This window comes from Rhinolophus sinicus, linkage group LG03, assembly GCF_036562045.2.
Source record: "Rhinolophus sinicus isolate RSC01 linkage group LG03, ASM3656204v1, whole genome shotgun sequence".
Lineage (NCBI taxonomy): Eukaryota > Metazoa > Chordata > Mammalia > Chiroptera > Rhinolophidae > Rhinolophus > Rhinolophus sinicus.
Genome location: NC_133753.1, coordinates 73,894,043 through 73,911,793, shown reverse-complemented (window position 1 = coordinate 73,911,793; position 17,751 = coordinate 73,894,043).

The following is a 17,751-nucleotide window of genomic DNA, read 5'->3' as shown; positions in this document are numbered from 1 at the left end:
ACCACTGAAGTATTGGAAGGAAGGAACCACACACAGGCGTGTTTGTTCCCAGGATCAACTTAGGCCGCTGTAGAAATGAGCAGAAAGTCTCCCAGCAGCCTCTCCCAGGATTGAATCAGTAGATGATCAGAACAAAGGCTCAACAAAGAGGAGGGGAGGGTTCCGAAAAGAATATTGACTCTCCTTCTCAGTAACCATTTCCTTCTTGAGTCAACAAGCCACTCCTGTTAATGTCTAAATGCTGAACCTGGATACACGGAAACATCAGAGAAAGTTCTAAAATGCTCTGAGGATCTGCCACAGTCACAACTGCTTCTGAAAGGACAACACAGTGTCTGACAGGCAGTAATTGCTCAATATCACTTCTGTGAATGAATGTATCTGCGGTTTCTTCAGCATAGCCCTTGCTCTGTAATAGCTGCCTCACTGCCCTGAACACAGACCGTGGTACCATGGATGTATGCCTGACCCACAGGCAGATGCTTCTAGGCAGACATGAGGTATATGAGGGGGTCTGGCTGAATGACTCTGCCCAGCATTCAGTACTAGAGAGTGAAGGGGAGAGTCAACAGGAGAATATGAGGAAAGGAAGGAAACAGCAGAAGCAAATGAGGCGAACATAGGAAGCCACGTGGAAGAGAAGAAATACCTAAGTAGGAAGAAGCCACTTGATTTAAAGGTAAAGTGAATGCATAGTGGCCTCGACAGAGAATTGCTACTGAGTGGCCACAAGATAATTGGCACAGAGAGCTCAGACACCTGTTTATAGGTGCCACCACTCTAGCTGTTTTGTGTCCAGGATGGTGTTCTCTCATAGTTACCCAGGAGGCTTGATCGTGCAGGGATGATTGAGCTCCAAAGCACAACCCCTTCCTGGGTAGGGCAAGGATATGAGACTTACTTTCCCTCGGTTTCTTGAAACAAGCCCACCTGAACAGATTCTGAAACTATATCAGAAAACATGAGAGACTTGGGAAAGGGAAGGAATCATAACTAAGACCACAGAGATCCCAAAACTCTGTAGTATCGCCCATAACAGAACTGCCTAGAGAATTTGATGACAAAGAATCCAAAATTCTGTATGTTTATCAAGTGTCCAGTTTGTCAGCCCAGTTGGGACTCCTCTTTCAAACTGTCCTTGGAGGTACGCCTGAGGAGATAACGCGTCGGTCCTTCTAACAATGCCTGCATTCTTTTGTTAATGTTCTTGTTAAAACTGTCACTTTTCTGTATGAAAATGATGCATGTTTATTATAAAGATTTTAGAGCATTCAGACCAGCAAAAATACTTTAAAAAGCATCTGCAGTTTTATTTCACAGTGATATAGCTAAATATTTGGGTATTTTCCCAAGATTTGCTTAATACAGGCATTGTAGCACTACTTTGTACCTGCTTTTCTCACTTGATGGTAAATCTTATATACTTTCAAATGTCCCTAAGCATCTAGCTGTATCATCTCTAATAGTTGTATTTTATTATAAAGAGAATTGATATCAAAAATTAATTTAACCAATCCTACACTGCCAAACTTTTGTCTCCAATGAACCTGTCACAGAAACATTCTGAAGAAGAACGCTATATAAAATTCTGGTCCATATACCTGATTATTTCTTTAGCATAGACCCCATAAGTGGAATTATTGGGGTGGGGTGGGGGAAATATTTAAATTTTAAAGTGCTTGAAATTTATTATCAAATGGCTTTCCAGGAAGTTCACAGTGATTTAAATTCTCAACAGTGGTGTGTAAGGGTATCTATTCCCTATGCCCTTGTCAACACTGGATATTGTCATTTTTTAAAATCTCAGTGTTTTCTTGATGGCCTTGTAATAGTAGTCCTCAGCGTTGCCTTCTCATTAAAATCACTTGTGGAGCTTTGAGAAGTACCAAAGCCTAGGCACCATCCAGTGAAATAATTCAAAATTTCAGGAATGGGGCGTAGACATTTACCTAAGACAGACTACAGGCTTAAAACAACATCATAATAAAACAGTTCAGATTTCAGAGTGAAATGTTACCCTAAGTAGGCAGAATGCACACAGAAGGTTCTAGGTAAGATTCTCTTGCTAAAGCCACAGTCCCCTGTGAAATGACGACTATCATGAGGAATATCTGAGAATTGTATTCATCAATTAAAATATGCATGAAGCATCTACTCTTTACCCTCCCTCTTTGCCGCATTCCCTGCAGCCCTTTCTCCAGACCTCAGCGCAGCATCACTTTCTCAGGAAGCCTCTCCTGACCCCCTGACCACATTGCATCCACTCTCATGCCCCTAACACATCAAGTAACTCTCTTTGGGGGTACTTAATACAGTTGTGATCTGTTTTTCATTGACATTCTGAGATGAAAGTATTCCCTGTAAGCCAATTTAGGGAGGGTTGGTGAACAATGAGATTTGATTTTGGAAATGGGTAGGATTTGGACAGACAGAAGTATAGCGGGGTATGCAAGCCAGAGTCATTAACCTTTATGGGTTTATAGACACATCTGAAAACGTGCTGAAAGCTATAAACTCGCCAGAAATATTAAAACATGCCCATACATTAAAATCCTGTGTGTCATCTCAGGGAACTCACAGAACGCTAAGCACATCCGTGGATCCTTAATCACAAGTGGACCACATTCAGATCTGTAGGACGAGTCAGCATAACGATCACTTTTGTCTCTTGCAGCCCAACAACATGAGCTCAGCACGCCCCAAAAGTCAGTCATCACTGTCTTATATAAATGACCGAAATGCTAAATACCTCTGTGGCAAAATTAATGGTCCCATACATGATTTATCTGACCTTAGTAAATGAGGTAGGTTGGGGTCAGAGAAAGGAAAGAAAAGGACAAGTGGGGCCATGTATTAGAGTGCACAATTATGTAGCCAACAGTGCAGGTAATTTTTATCTATTTTATGCAGGTATCACTGAGTACCTATCCCAAGACAAGAGAAGTCAAGAAATTCAGAGTTGAAGGTTAAATTCTCTCCTTGTATCACTACATTCCCTGTCAAGTTTTCTAACTTTAATGAGCACAGAGCAAGCTGGTGTTTGTTCTCTTCCCTGTTGGCCCCCTCCAGGGCATCGGCACCTCAGGGTAAGAACTTCAGCCTTTGGCGTAATGCCATCTGTTGCATCACTCTGAAGAGCTGTATAAAAAAACCACTACACCTTAGCTGACCTCACTATGTCTAGACAACTTCATTACCATGCAGGACGTGACAGACAGGCAGACTCAAGGGCCCCAGAGCCAGCCTCCACTAGAACACCATCACCCAGCTGGACACACCATCCTAGCCCCCGTATTCTGTTTTCCTTGGCACTGGAGAAATGTTTAGAACCCCACTAGGAATTCACCAGAATACCATGTACAGGGACAGAACACTTTTTTCTTTTAATTCTAAAGCTCTTTGACAGAGACCTTCTTGGAAGGTGTCAAATGGCACGTGTGGTGTCAATCATTTTCCACAAGATTGTATGCTGACGTTAGCTTTACTACTCCATTTACACACTACGGTGCGTATGACTTCACTACCCCAAATTTTAAAGCAAAAATAATTTCCCTTGAAAAGGACAAAAGTGGCATTGCAAGTGGTTGTTAGTCATTTAATACAGCTATAATTGGAGGTTTATAGCTTACCCTCTAGAAAAAGATCTAATGTGCTTTTTCAGGCAGGTTCCCAATAGGGAAGAGCCCTGCTCAGAGCCCAGTTAATCCCTGACAGTTTATCAACCTTCACTTTCTGCCCTCCTCCTTCTCCTTCTCCAACCTCCACGCACTCACTCATTATAGGTTTGTAAGACAATGTTAATAAAACAGGCTTCTGAGAATAAGCACGAGGAGGGTCACAAGTTACAGTGAGACTATTCATGTTGCATTCATTCCTTTGTGTTATTGCAGTGCCTTATGGATTTTCCTATCTGTAATTGTGAAAAGCAAAAGGACAGAACTTCACCTTCAGGACTTCTTTTCCCTTAAAACAAAATGTCCAGCATGTTTACTGATTTGGGAAAGAAAAGCCCCTAATCTTGAGTTGAGCATCAGGTAATTTGACTGTTGCTCAATTTTATTGCCTAACTCAGCTGGCTATTTTTCCCCTTAACTATCCTTCATCCTAATTCTTAGTCCTTGGAAAATATCATCACGCAAAAATGAGCAGTATGGAGTTAATTTTGGAAAGAAAGGGCTGATAAAAGGAAGTCCTATTGAATGGACAAAAGAAAATGCATTGGAGAGGACATGAGGTCTGCACAGAAGACATAAAAATGGATAAGCTATAAGAGGGACTTTTTAAAACACTGTGAATATTCACAGTCAGATATATCAACCAGGAGACAGAATAATAATAATAACTCTGACTTTTAAGCACTTACTATGTTCCCCATATCCTTTATGAGCATAATTATATTGAATGGTCACAACAAACCTGTAAGGATAATATTATTATTCCCCAGTTGCAGAAGAAATGAAGGCACAGAGAAATTAAGTAATTCTCCCCCAAGTCATTCAGCAAGAAAATAACTCCACTGTGATTCAAACAAAGATCTCACTGGCTCCGAAACCTGGGCTTTTAATCACTATGCTAGCCCACTTCCCAAGTCATATAGAAGTCAATATTAATTTTAAAAGTTACAGACATATAGAGGCACTTATGTCTATATTATGATTGAAAAATCTATGTGTTCTTACATAATATCTAACCCTTACAACTACCCTGAAGAACTAGGCACCTCAAATAGCAATCTACCCACTTTGCAAATTTGGAAAAGTATATGCATTCATTAATTCATTTAACAAATATTTATAGAACATGCTTTTCGCCAAGCAATACTCTAGGATTCAATGGTACACAAGTTGAAAAATATGCCTGCTTTCTTGGAGTTCATATTCTAATAGGAGAAACAGATAATAAACAACACATAAAAAATGATAAGATCAATGTGTAAATAAAATGGCGTAAAGTGGTTGAAAGTGTGGTGATTTGCCTAATTACATTGGCACTTGAATGTTTTGTAAGTATGCCCCAAACTGAACTTCTGACTTCCCTTCACGCATCTTCCCCAACTCAGCTACTGGCAAAAAAAAAAAAAAGCTTGGAGTCAACCTTCACATCTCTTTTCTCTTCACATTCTATGTGCACATCTAGTCCATTGGTACATCCTATTGATCCTACAATCAAAATATTTCCAGAATCCAGTCCTTTCTCAACATCTTCTCTGCCAAGATCATTTCCATAGTTCCTAGTTTATTTTTTCCGTCTTGTTTCCTACAATCCATTCTCAATAGCAGCCAGAATGATTCTGTTAAAACATAGCGTCTTTGCCTGGCTGTTCCCTTATCACTCACTCTCTCCCTTTCTTCAAATCTTTGCTCAAACGTCACCTTCTTAATGAAGCCTGACTTGCTCCAGTCACCCTGCTCTGTTTTTTCCATAGTACTTAACACCTTTGAAAATACTACGAGTACATAGTATACTTATATGTGTTTGTTTCTAGTCTGTCTCCCTCCACAAGAATATAAATTTCACAAGGGTAGGACTTTTGCTCTGTCTTCTTCACTAATGCAGCCCCGATGCATAGAATAGTGCCTACCATGTAGTGTTCCCCAGCATTTGCTCAACCAAAATATGTTCAGAAAAAAAGTTTTATTTTCATCAAATTGGATACAATTGAAGAAAAGGTTAGATTGAAGCAAACAGAGAAAAGGGATTGAAAATTATAGAAAAAAGAGTACAAGACTTAAGGGGCATAATGAAAGGTAGTATGTGGACATAACTGGAGTCCCAGGAGGCACAGATACCAGAAAAGGGGCTAAAACAATATTTGAGGAGACACTAACTGAGAATTTTTCAAAAAGGAGGAAAAACTTCAAGGCACAGATTCAGAAAGTGTCATAAAACTCAAGCATGGTAAATACAACAAAAACCACACCTAGGCACATCATGGTAAAAGTGCTATGAAACAAAATCAGAAAAAAAGAGTTATTTAATCATTCTAAGGACTGCTTTGCTGCCTTGAAAGAGAAGTTGCTAGGTATTATGTTACCTCCCACTCAGTTTTGCAGCCCTTTGTTTTGCGTTCTCTTTGTTTGCAGAAACCTATGTGCCTGAGACACACAAGTATAAGGGTAGAACTGCAGAGTCCCTCATTGGATAACATCAGATTCCCAAAGTATTAGGGACTTTTGAGCATCATTTATCACACTATTAACAAAAAACGGAGGTAAGCATTTTATTAAATGAAGAAATGTCATTCATTTAGGAAAGATTCACTGGTCTATATAAGATGATAATATTCCATAAATCGTATTCCTCTTCCTCTATGAAATTCTACAAAGGTAGTGGTGCCATCACAGCCTAACTTTTCGTTAGTAGATTACACTGAGCCATATAACAAAGACAAGTGCAGGGTACCCAGAGGACCAGGTTCCTTCTCTATAGCATCAATGCAATAATGGAGAAAACACTTGAAAAGGAAAATTCCAAATAGCTTGGTCTATTATGCAGATACTAATCTTAAGTGTATCTTTTAAATACTCAAGTAAAATTTTAAATGCACATTTCTATCAGCTAAAGTTGAAGGGGAACCATAGCTTAGAGGCATTTTCTCAGAGGTTTAAGAAAAAGACAAACCATTACATCCATTAATCATCAGACACTTTTTTTTAATATAAAAATGAGCTACTCTGCCATACCACTGAACTAAATATAGGGTGGTCCAGTTTAATATCAACAGATTTTTAAGCTTGATTGTCTGGAGATAAGAAACTACTATAATCTCGGCCTCCAAAGTGTGTGTTTAAAGAAGCTGGATAGTGAACATCTTTGAAGAAAATATTCAAAATGCTAATTTTGGGGGTTTTGATAACCTTACAAAATCAGCAATTCTCTAGTGAAAGTGGTTACATTCTCTTTTTAATGCCTGTCATCCTGTCCTTGTAGATTACAAACAACATGGTGGCAGGAATGCAACTGTCATTTGACAGTTGTCAGAAGTCATTTTGAAGACTTTCATCTGGCTCTGGGAAAGCCATCCTGAAATGGAACTAAAGAGAGCATTCAGGATTTCACTTTGTGCTTTAGAAAGAGCATTATGAAACCATGTAAAATTTTTCTCCAAATGACAAAGCTGTCATCTTAATCAAATCAATGTGGCATCCTGTTAGATAGTGAAACAGAATGCAAAAAAGAAGGGCGGAAAAGTTATCCGAGGTCATTTTAGTATCAAGGCTGAGAAAGGATGTACACGGATTACAGCCCAGAGGGTCAGGGGCTGGGGGTGTACAGACTCATTCAGGAGTTTGGATCCATGTGGAGATTATAGTCCTGAGATAAGAAACCAGTCCCCAGACTCAACCTGAGCCAACTCCAGGTGTTACCTCAGGCTGAAATTTGTAGAAAAATATGTTAGCACTTTAGTGTCCACCTAGCCACCAAGATATAATAATCCTGGAATACCAAAGTGGTGCCAGCCCAAAATGCAGAATTTACAACATATTCAACAACTGTATCTACCACTTTGGGATACTTCAGCTAGATCAAGAATCTAAAAAGTGGTTGGACTGTGAAGAAGAATGTCTAAGAGGAGATCACTGGAGAAATCTAAGCTATGAAATGAAACCCCTGAAATAAAGAAGGCTGGGGACTGCCCACCCTCTTGTTTGAAGACTAGTGAGGACAGAGCTTTAACTAAGCCATTCTGAGAACCTGATATAGGTTCCCTGTAGTTGAAGGACTCAAGGACTGAAGATAGGGCTATGCTTGCTAAACAATTACCACCCACATTGAAGTCATTTATGTATGGGTCTTTTCCAAGGACCAAATGTGGGCCACATGGAGAGTTAGCCTGGCCCAAGAGGATATCTGGGAAGGTGAGGGGACTCTACCACCAAAATCCTGTGAGTGAGGTAGATCATAGAGAAGCACACAGTGGGTAGAAGTAGCAAGCCTAGTCAAAGGTTTTATCCAAGTTATGGGAACGTGTCTAGAGAAGCACAGCATGGAGCCCCAAGGAAGCCTTAAAAAGCATCCATGAGGAAAACATGCAATTTAAACCTCTTCCAGGCAGAATACAAAAGCAGAGAGGATACGAGACACCAAAACATTAGGAACTTTTGATGCTATCCCTTGACCTCTTCGTTTCTCCCACTCCCCAAGTCTGGTGGCATCTAAAGAGCATCCAGTGAGCACATGAAGAGCTGAGAAGACAAGCACAGCCCCTTTCCAAAGTTGGACCATCTAACAAATCAGCTCTCCAGCCTTAACTGGGAGAGAGCAGGGAGAAGTCTTTCCTTTGAATGAAGAATGAAGGATTAATCAATCAATGGACTGGACACTGAATGTTTCTAAATTGACATTTGTGTTTTCACACTTAATATACATATCAATTTTTTATGAGTAAGAAGAAAAGTAATCCAGTGGCAAGAAAAAAGCGACCCTCTCTGAATAAATTTTTAAGAGACAATTGAAGACAAAAATAAATTGGTTTTGCTTCATTTCCCATGAATTGTGAATTTGTTATATCTTTTACACTTAGTGACACCTCCCAATAGACCATACTGGGAACAGGGAATACAGATGTGTATTCAAGAATCTGGGCTCTGAAACTCAAGACATTCATGGAAGACATATATGCCTTTTTTTTTTTTTTTTAACCCCTTACATTCTTCAAATCTCATAGGCACAGCCTTAGCCTCTCACATGAGAAGACAGGGATTCAAATGCAAGAAGATGACAACTTTCTAAGGGCAATGGAAATAACTGATTACCCCAAAAGTAATTTTGCTACTTACCTTCCCCCCCTAAAAAAAGTATATGCATTTCTAAAATTTTTCCAAAATACAAAATAGAATCATAAAGCAGCATTTACTAAGTGTTTACTATATGCAAGACATTATACTAATTGCTTTCCATGAATTATCTCTTTTCATCCCCCAAATAATGTTATGAGATAGGTATGGTTTTTATTGTTTAAGGGAAGAGATTTACAGGCAAAAATACAATATCACTAAATAGCATGTATTTAGAGAGGAAAGAATAATAAGTTTCACCTGGGAAAATTGGGAATGGTGTGAGAAAGAAAGTAATACTTAAATAACATTTTATATCTGAATATAAAAATGATGCATGACTATTGTACAATACTTTTAAAATGTCGAAAAGTATAAAAAATAAGTGTACATTTAATTCATTTTCTTTTTACACAGATGGAATCGTATGGTACATATTATTTGGTAAAGTGTTTTTCTTTTAATAACATGAGAATTGCCTCCATAATTAAATATTCTTCAAACATAATTTTTAATGAATGTTTAATGTTATATCCTGTTGATGAATGATTTACTCTAAAATCCCTTGTTAACCAAACCCCTTTCACACTATGATAAAATAGTGAAAAGTGAAAATTCTTGAAGAAAAATCTTTGTATAACTCTCTCATTATGAAGGAAGTAAACAGCCAGTTTAACCCAGGTTATGCTGAAGTAACAAACTCAAAATTCAACGGTTTACACACAACAAGGTTGTGAGAGGTTTTATTTTTTCCTCACTCACATTACATGCCAACAATTAGTTTATGGTGAATCAAATACAGCTCTGCTCTGTCTCCTGAATCAAGGCTAGAGGAAAATCTCTATCAAATTCATTACTATTTTCACAGCAGAAGGAAATAAAAGATGGCAGAACCAAGCAATGGTTCGTACAGGTCCTGATAGGAAAACTGCAGCTATTACTTCTACTCGTGTTTTATTAACTAAAGCAAGTCACATAGACAAGTCTGGTATCAATGAGAGGAGAGGTTTACCCCTCTATCAGGCACAGGACCCATAGGAATGGTCCTAGGTGGAAGGACAGCAATTATTTTGACAATAAATCAATCTACTAGAGGGGGATAATGGTTGATTTTGCTCTAAAAGTGTGGAAGGGAGTTTTTCAAGTAAGGTTAAAAAAAAGGGGTGGGGAGGGAGTGCAGAGGAGAGGAGAAAGAACAACATTCCAGGGAATGAGGAAATGAGGGAATGAGGAAATAAAAAGGCAATGAATTGTGAAAGAACACTTTCAGGTCTCAGGAACAGCACATCCCAGCATAGTCTAGTGGCTGGATATGTGGATAGTGAAGTGAGTCATAAATTGTGAGGTGTGCAGATGAGAAATGAAATCATATATGCAGGGCTCTGTGTGTTACTGCATCAGTCAGGGTCACTCAGATAGCCCAATTAAATGGGATTATTGAGGAAAGCTAAGTAAAGGTATTGTTTACAAATGTGTGAGAAAGTTTAAGGGAAACCAAAAGAGGTAGTGGAGTAATCTGGGAAGATGAATCGCTGGGAGTTCTTACCACCTCCAGGATTAAAGGGGCAAGGGAAGATAATCATTCGAATAGGCCAGAAGAGTGGCCACCTGTAATAGAATGCCACCTGTCAGAGAAGCTCCCTGTAAGAGAGGGCTAAGTGTAAGAAAGTCATCATCCAACAGGAGCTGTGGTCTTTGGGAGAGGGCTGCAGGCAACCTGTGATGACCCAAGGAGAAAGACTAGGATAATAGCCTGCCCTCACTATCCTCCTATGCCCCATCTTCTGTCAGGGACTCCCTTTGGCTAAGCCTAAAATAAATCGGAGGACAAGGGGGCTTGTGGGTACAGGCCATAAAGGTCAGTCTCCTGGGCAGAAAGTGCCCTATGGATTGTAGAAAAGGAAAGAGTGATTCTGGAGGGGCAAATGGATAATATACAATGAAGTTGTTCTTTGATAAGCAATATATGTGAAGCTAAATTAAGGCATTGGCAACTAAAATGAGTTAAAGGGCAAAATTCAATAATTATTACAGTGGAAAAAATGTAGTAATAACTGGATACTGAAAGTAGTAAGCAAGTCAGTAATACAAGAAGAGAGTAGATTATAAGTGAGGTGAGTAGGATGGGGAGAAAAGAAGTGAGTCAGGTTGAGGACAGCATTGAACTCAAGATGGAAATGTCCAGAAGACAGTTAGAAACATGGGTCTGGCACTCAGAAGAGAGAGGGAGATGGATTCAGTTTTGAGTGTCACTGATAGTTGTCACACAACTGAATAAAATTTTCCAAGGAGAACACAAGGAATGAAAAGAAGATTGAAAAAGCCATTGGAACAATAGTGAACCAAAACCAAATACCCCACTTTCCATCAGGAAACTCAATGAAGACAGTTGTGTCACTGATTCAAGAAGAAGAAAAAAACTCGCTGGGAAACAGTGGTTGTAGTCCAAATTTCACACAGGTTTTCAGCTCATTGAAATATACTTTTCATGGTTCAGGAACTCCAAGCTGCGAACTTGGTTAAAAGTGGTTCCTGACTGGAAGTACCCTCAGAATCTGCCAGGAGCCAACCCACATCCTGTCCAGGTTAAGAAACCATCATCCTAGGTAGTGGAGAATCACTACGAGTTATTTTTCAAGGACACTGAGCAAAAGACAGTGAATGAAAATGAAACACAAAAAGAAGCACAAAAAGAACCAGCAGAAAAAAGACAAATAGAAACAGACACAGCTATCCGATAACTGGAATTATCAGAAATAGATGATAAAACAACAGTGTTTACTATGATTAAATAACTAAAAGGCAAGCTGACATGCTTAGAAGTACAGAATCAAACAGAAGGTACATCTAGGCTCCCAGGCCAGCCTCCAGTGTCCACTGGGCATTCACCCAGAGCCTCTGCTGGAGGGAGACTCTCCTGCCCATTATGTGGTCCTCTGATTCACTGATCCAACTGGAGTACATTCAAACTCATAATCTCCAATGAGTACTCCTGAAACTAATATAATATTGTATGTAATTTAAAAATAAATTTAAAAAAAAAAAGAAGTAAAGGAGAATGTTAGCTTTTGTTGACAAGCACCATTAACATTCCTAGTCCCAAATTAAAAGCACAAGCTTCCCGGAAGTTTACAGATTCCTTAGCCACCACGTTGGCATAAATTTATAGACACATTTTATGTATTCAACTTCACTGCAAAGCTTTGAGAACCTTTTATGAAAAGCTAAATTTATTGCATAGTGTTTTGAGAAACCATACTTACAATAATATTCTATACAACCATTTTCAGTTTAGGCAACAAGGTTGTTCTACTGAAATTCACTTGACCTCCACCTAAGTGCAAAGAATCAGAACGTGGAAGGAATCTTCAGATTATCTTCTCCAATACACATGAGAAAACAGCGGACATTCTTTAGGTCTCGCTAGTAAATGGCAAAGACAAAATGAGAACTTGGGTTTTCTGTTCTTGGAGACACCGGCATATTTTACTGCACTACACTGACTCTATTATTCAGGGATCTGTATTAGAGAAACAGAACCAATAGAAAGAGGAATATATGGGAAAGTCTCGAGAAACAGGCAGCTGTTGTCTCCTGGGATAAATTCTACACAGCTCACTACTGCCAGGAGAAAACACCTGGCCCTGAGGTTGAGCAATGGAACAGTGTGTTCACATTGCTGTGGCCTTGGACCTTGGCAGACATTGAATTGGGGCACCAGTTGACGGCACCTTAAGCCCACATTACTGCCCTGGGCTCTCGGCCCCCTGGAAGGCGATAAACGAGGATGCCAGCCTATGCATGCTTAGTTCACTCACCCATTGTGGCTTCAGTCCGTCTGTCCCTGTACAGCCTTTGGTCCGGAGCCTGGTTCCCAACACCTGGCAGGGCCCCTAGGGACAGACGCCAGGGCACTGTGACTGTGGCGCCGAGGGTGGCATCAGGAGGATTGTGGTTTGCTTGATAGGTGGTGTGAGACCGACTCCCTACTTCAAGCCTGGTCCGAGGTGTTTCCGGCACCCAGGGCACCCAGCTGTTTCTCATCCCAGTACTCCCCTTCCGGCTCCCGCAGAACTCCTGAGATCCCGTCAGATCTTCCTCTGAGAAGCGTAGGCTGTGGCAGCAGAGCCTCAGGCCTGGTTCCGCGGTCCTCTGAGCCACACCTGACGCTCAGCTCATCCCAGCCCATCATCTCCTTGCCCTTTCATCTGGACCCACACTTACTAGTACTTCCCCCAACAGACACATCTGAAGTTACAAAGCGCACCCAGCTGGCTCCAACTGTGCCCTGTTTGCCTTCTTAAGAAACTCCACACTCCACCCACCTGGACCAGGCCTGGGCCTGCAGGCATTCCCCATGGTGTTAAAAAGGGGGAAACATCCTCATAGAGGGTATTGGGTAGGCCAGCTCCCCCGACGCAGGTTGCTGGCAGTTGGGGGATGGGTGATATATGTATGGAGAGAGGAAAAGAGAGAGAGAGAGAAAGAGAGAGAGAGATTATGAGGAAGGGACTGGATCATGTGATTATGGAGTCTGAGAAGTCCCATTGTGGGCAATCTGCAAGCTGGAGACCCAGGAAAACCAGTGGTATAATTCAGTCTGAGTCCAAAGGCCTGAGAACCAGGGCAGCCAATGACATAATACCCTAGCATGAAGGTTAGAGATGAGCTATTTCAGCTTAATCAGTGAGGCAGGAAAAAAAGAGGTGAATTCCCCCATCCTCAGCCTTTTGTTCTTTTGTTCTATTCGGGCTCTCAGTAGATTGGATGACGCCCACCCACAGCAGGGAGAACAATCTACTGAGTCTACCTCAAGTTGACATATAAAATTAACTATCATACTGACCCTCCCTTTCAGTTCTTCAAGACTTCAGCACCTCCAGAGAACAGAATCACCGGCAAGAATCCGATAACTCAGAACTCAAAGCTGCCCGAAGCGAGTGAAAAATGTGCAAGGCTAGCTTCCATTTAATAAATATTATTTGAGCAACAACTATGTGTGAGCACCATGCAAAACCTGGAGAGGGAATAGTGGATATGCCTCAGCCCTTATCTTCAATGAACTTACACTCAGGTGGGGAAACAGACTTCTTAACAGAAGGGAGAATATCAAAACAGTGTGATGAAATGATCAGGAATACATTTATAGAACTTCCTGTCTGAACCATTCACTGCACTAGATACCTAGGATACATCAATGAACAAGAGATATAGTCTCTGGCCTCAGGAAGTTTACAGTCTAGGTGGAAAATGATACTTATCGTGCTTAATCTAGGGTTTATGGATGGAACTGTTTCAATTTCAATTGGTTTCTTTGTAACCGTATATATTTTATTTTATGTATTTAAAAACATTACTCTGAGATGTGGTTCCAGAGGCTTCCTTATACTGCCAAAGATGTCTACGGCACAAACTTTTAACTCTGCAATGTGAAATATATAAGATACCCTTAAACAACTCACTCCTTGTCCATGGGAGCAGACACATTCCCGCCATTAAATACTGGAATTTGTATATATTTATGAAGGGTCTTCAGGTAACAAATATATCAACATATGTTTGATACACTGAAGGTCACTCGAGTCCAAGGTCAGACCCCATCTCTAAGAATGGTGACGAGCATCTGGGCAGTCGGGCTGATGGACAACAGGAAGACACCCAGAATACTGAGAACTATCAGCTAATGCCCACTTGCAGCGCCCTCAGCTGCATCCCTTTCTCTTACCTCAGTTTCTGTCACTTCTCATGCCAATTGCATAGAAATAGTGAGGATTAATCTGCTGTGTCATAGCAGCAGCTCATTGCTCCTCCAAATTAGTAAAAATGAAAGCTGACAGGACAGTATAATTTTAGAGATGGAAGGGACTTTCAAAATTATATGGTCCAACTTCATTTCATAGATGAGAAAACTGAAGATTAATAAAATTATGTGATTTATCCAAGGTCACAGAGCTTATTAGAGATGGAGGTGGACCTAGAATTTAGGATTCCTAACATCCGGGGAAATGTTCTTATCACTCTTCCCTTAGTCCTTCATCATGGAAAGGTCACAAATATCACTATAGACAGTGTCAGTATAAATACATTTTAATTGACTTTGGATATGCCAATGAGGACAATACAAGGTTAGGAGAAAAAAAACAGGGCAAACAGATAATAATTCATTAGAACGCAGAAACTTAAGTCTATAAAACTGACTTTAAATGGCATGGATGCACTACATATACACTACATTTTTGTCTGACACTTTATTTTGAAATCCGTTCTTGAATTAAATCATTAAATGCTTACTAAAATCATCTTTATCCCTAAAGAGCATCCTATTAATAGGCCCAATACCTCTGCATAACTCTCTCATGATGAATTGTATTCCTTCAGCCCAATGTTGATGGTATAATTTCCATTTTTATCTCCAAAACAAATGTAATGTTGTCATTCTCCCAGCTCCTCCTGGCTCTTCTCCAAGATTTACAGAACTCTGACACCAGCAGAATCTGAATAGATCCCAATACAGTAGACAAGAGCAAAATGATATTCTAGGCTTCTATAAATCACTGCTCCTCCTGTCCTTTAAAAATGAATAAAGATGAATTGTATTATGTATTTCCCCCAGAAAGACATAATTGGCTTTCTTTTCAAAGCCAAAGAAATTTTGATTTATGATATTCTTCTGAACATCAACTTTTAGAGCCTCCTCTTCATTCACATCTATAACTTATTGGAATAACACCAAGTCCTCTGTTGAAAGTTTTATGTATCTGTCTGCCGTCCTGTATCATACTCCAGGATGGGTGTGTGAGTGGTACCCACAGTGATGTATATCACTGCTCATGTGCCAAGTATAGTAAAGGTAAGTAGTGCTGCCCAAAGTGATGTCCTCAAACCAGGATAGTGTTCAGGGCCCCCCTCATGAAACAACATGCTCAAGAAAACATTGGAGACACTTAGCTCCTTAGCCTCAGGAGCCATATGTTTTAGTTGTGGAGATATAAGTGACACAAATGAAGATCTTCATTTTTTTGGATGTTTTCCCCCAAATATCCTGCTATTTCTGAAGTGATATTTGTGAAGGGCTGTAAACCATATAAGGTCCTTTATAGACTTCATAGATCTTAGTTGCTATCACTGTTATTAGGGTAGCTTAAAAATCACTGAAAAATGGGCATGCATGACAGCACATGAGTCATTTGTAAGCATATTCCTGACTCTTCCCTTCTTCTTGGGAATAATCCTTGGGAAAATCTTACGTTGAGTCTTTCCATTCAGCCACATATCTCTTGCTTCCCAAATGTTTTGTAACACACCATGAACACAGGTCCATAAACGAATTTCTTATCTAGTGTCCAGTCTGGTGCCCAATATAGAAGCTGGTTCCATATATTTTATTAAATAGGAGAAGAAATGCTGTAAAAGAAGGGATGGGGAGCCCCCTAAAATGTTTATGCTTAGGTAAGGCTGAAAAAAAAAAAAAAGAGAGAGAGACTTCAATCACCTCCTTTGCAAAAACTTTTTAAAAATATTTTCTCCCCAAAATGATAGAATTGACCATTCCTTTCTGTGTGGCACCAATCTCCCTTGTAACCACTTCTGATACAGTGCAAATAACGCTGTATCTCAATTCTTTGTTTATACTTCTGCCTCCCTCTAATTGACAGATAAACACTAATGTCTATATCCTCCACACCCAGCACAGTATTTAGCATACTGTAGGCACTCAATAAAATTTGTTGAATGAATACATTTTCAAAAATTGGAGGAAAGGGAGAATAAAGAAAGAGAAGAAAAGAGACATAGAGGAGTAATGAAGTAAAGAGAGAAGGCATGAATGGAAAGAAATGTGAGGGGAAAATATGGAAAGAGAAAAATGATGGTCACTAAGCATTACCTAACTTTGTGTCAAGTGGCTTCTGTGAAAAGGATTTAATGGATCTGGGCTAGGGAGTAATAGATTGAGAGAAAAGGTTAGGTTCTCCTGATTTTCTAGTCCTGCACATTTGCTTTAATCAGAATGATCTGAAGAGTGACTGCTCCTGCACTATCACCCTCCCCCACTGGATTAGGGAACAAACACCCCAAGACTTCATTCATTCTCATAGTCAATCACTTACCCACAATTATTTAATGTACAACTACTGTGCCCCACCACAATTTCCCTCCGAAGCTACAATGAAGAGTATGGTCCTAACAGTCATAAAGTTACAAACTCGTGGGAGAGACTAACATTAATAAGATAATCACACAGATAAATTAAATCTGTCACTGCATTAAGAGTTATGAATAGGAAGATACGGTACTAGGAGAAAACAAAATAAGAATTGGACCCAGTCAGCAAAGCAAGGCTTCCATTGAGAAAGGATGCTGAGGCTCAGATAGGAATTAACCAGGTAGCTTTGGGGAGAACATTCCAAGCAGGAGGTACCAGGATCACAATGCACAGACCCCAGGAAGGAAATGAGTAAGAAAAAAGATTAAATTGCCTTGTGGACACAATTTTAGGAATGTCTGCCTCTTCCATTTGAAGTATCAACTTCAACAAATTACAAAACAAATGCAATCTCCTACTACTTTGTGGGGGTGCCTTGAAGAAGGATCACGGAACTGTGACGCCCTCCGATGAGCTTTGTCCCCCTGGAATTTTTGTCTCTCAGCCTTGTCCACAGTGCTTCTCAGTTTGTTTTTCTCCTCCCTTAGATGAGATAGGATGGCTAGAAGGGATTGGAGTTGGGTATCTCCCTTCCTCCCAAGTAGGGTAGGCACTGATAAACACCCAGCAGGCTAGTAAAATTGTTTCTTCTGAAGGCAGGCCTTATTAAGAAGAGAATACGCTAAAAAATTTCAAAATGGTTTCTTTTCCATTCCCCCTGCTGGAGGCATGAGAGGATGTTTCCAATATTCACTGTGAGGGCCTCACACTCACAAAAGTGTGAGGGCCTCCCATGACTGGGTCTCCCTGGAAATGTTATCTCTCAGGCTT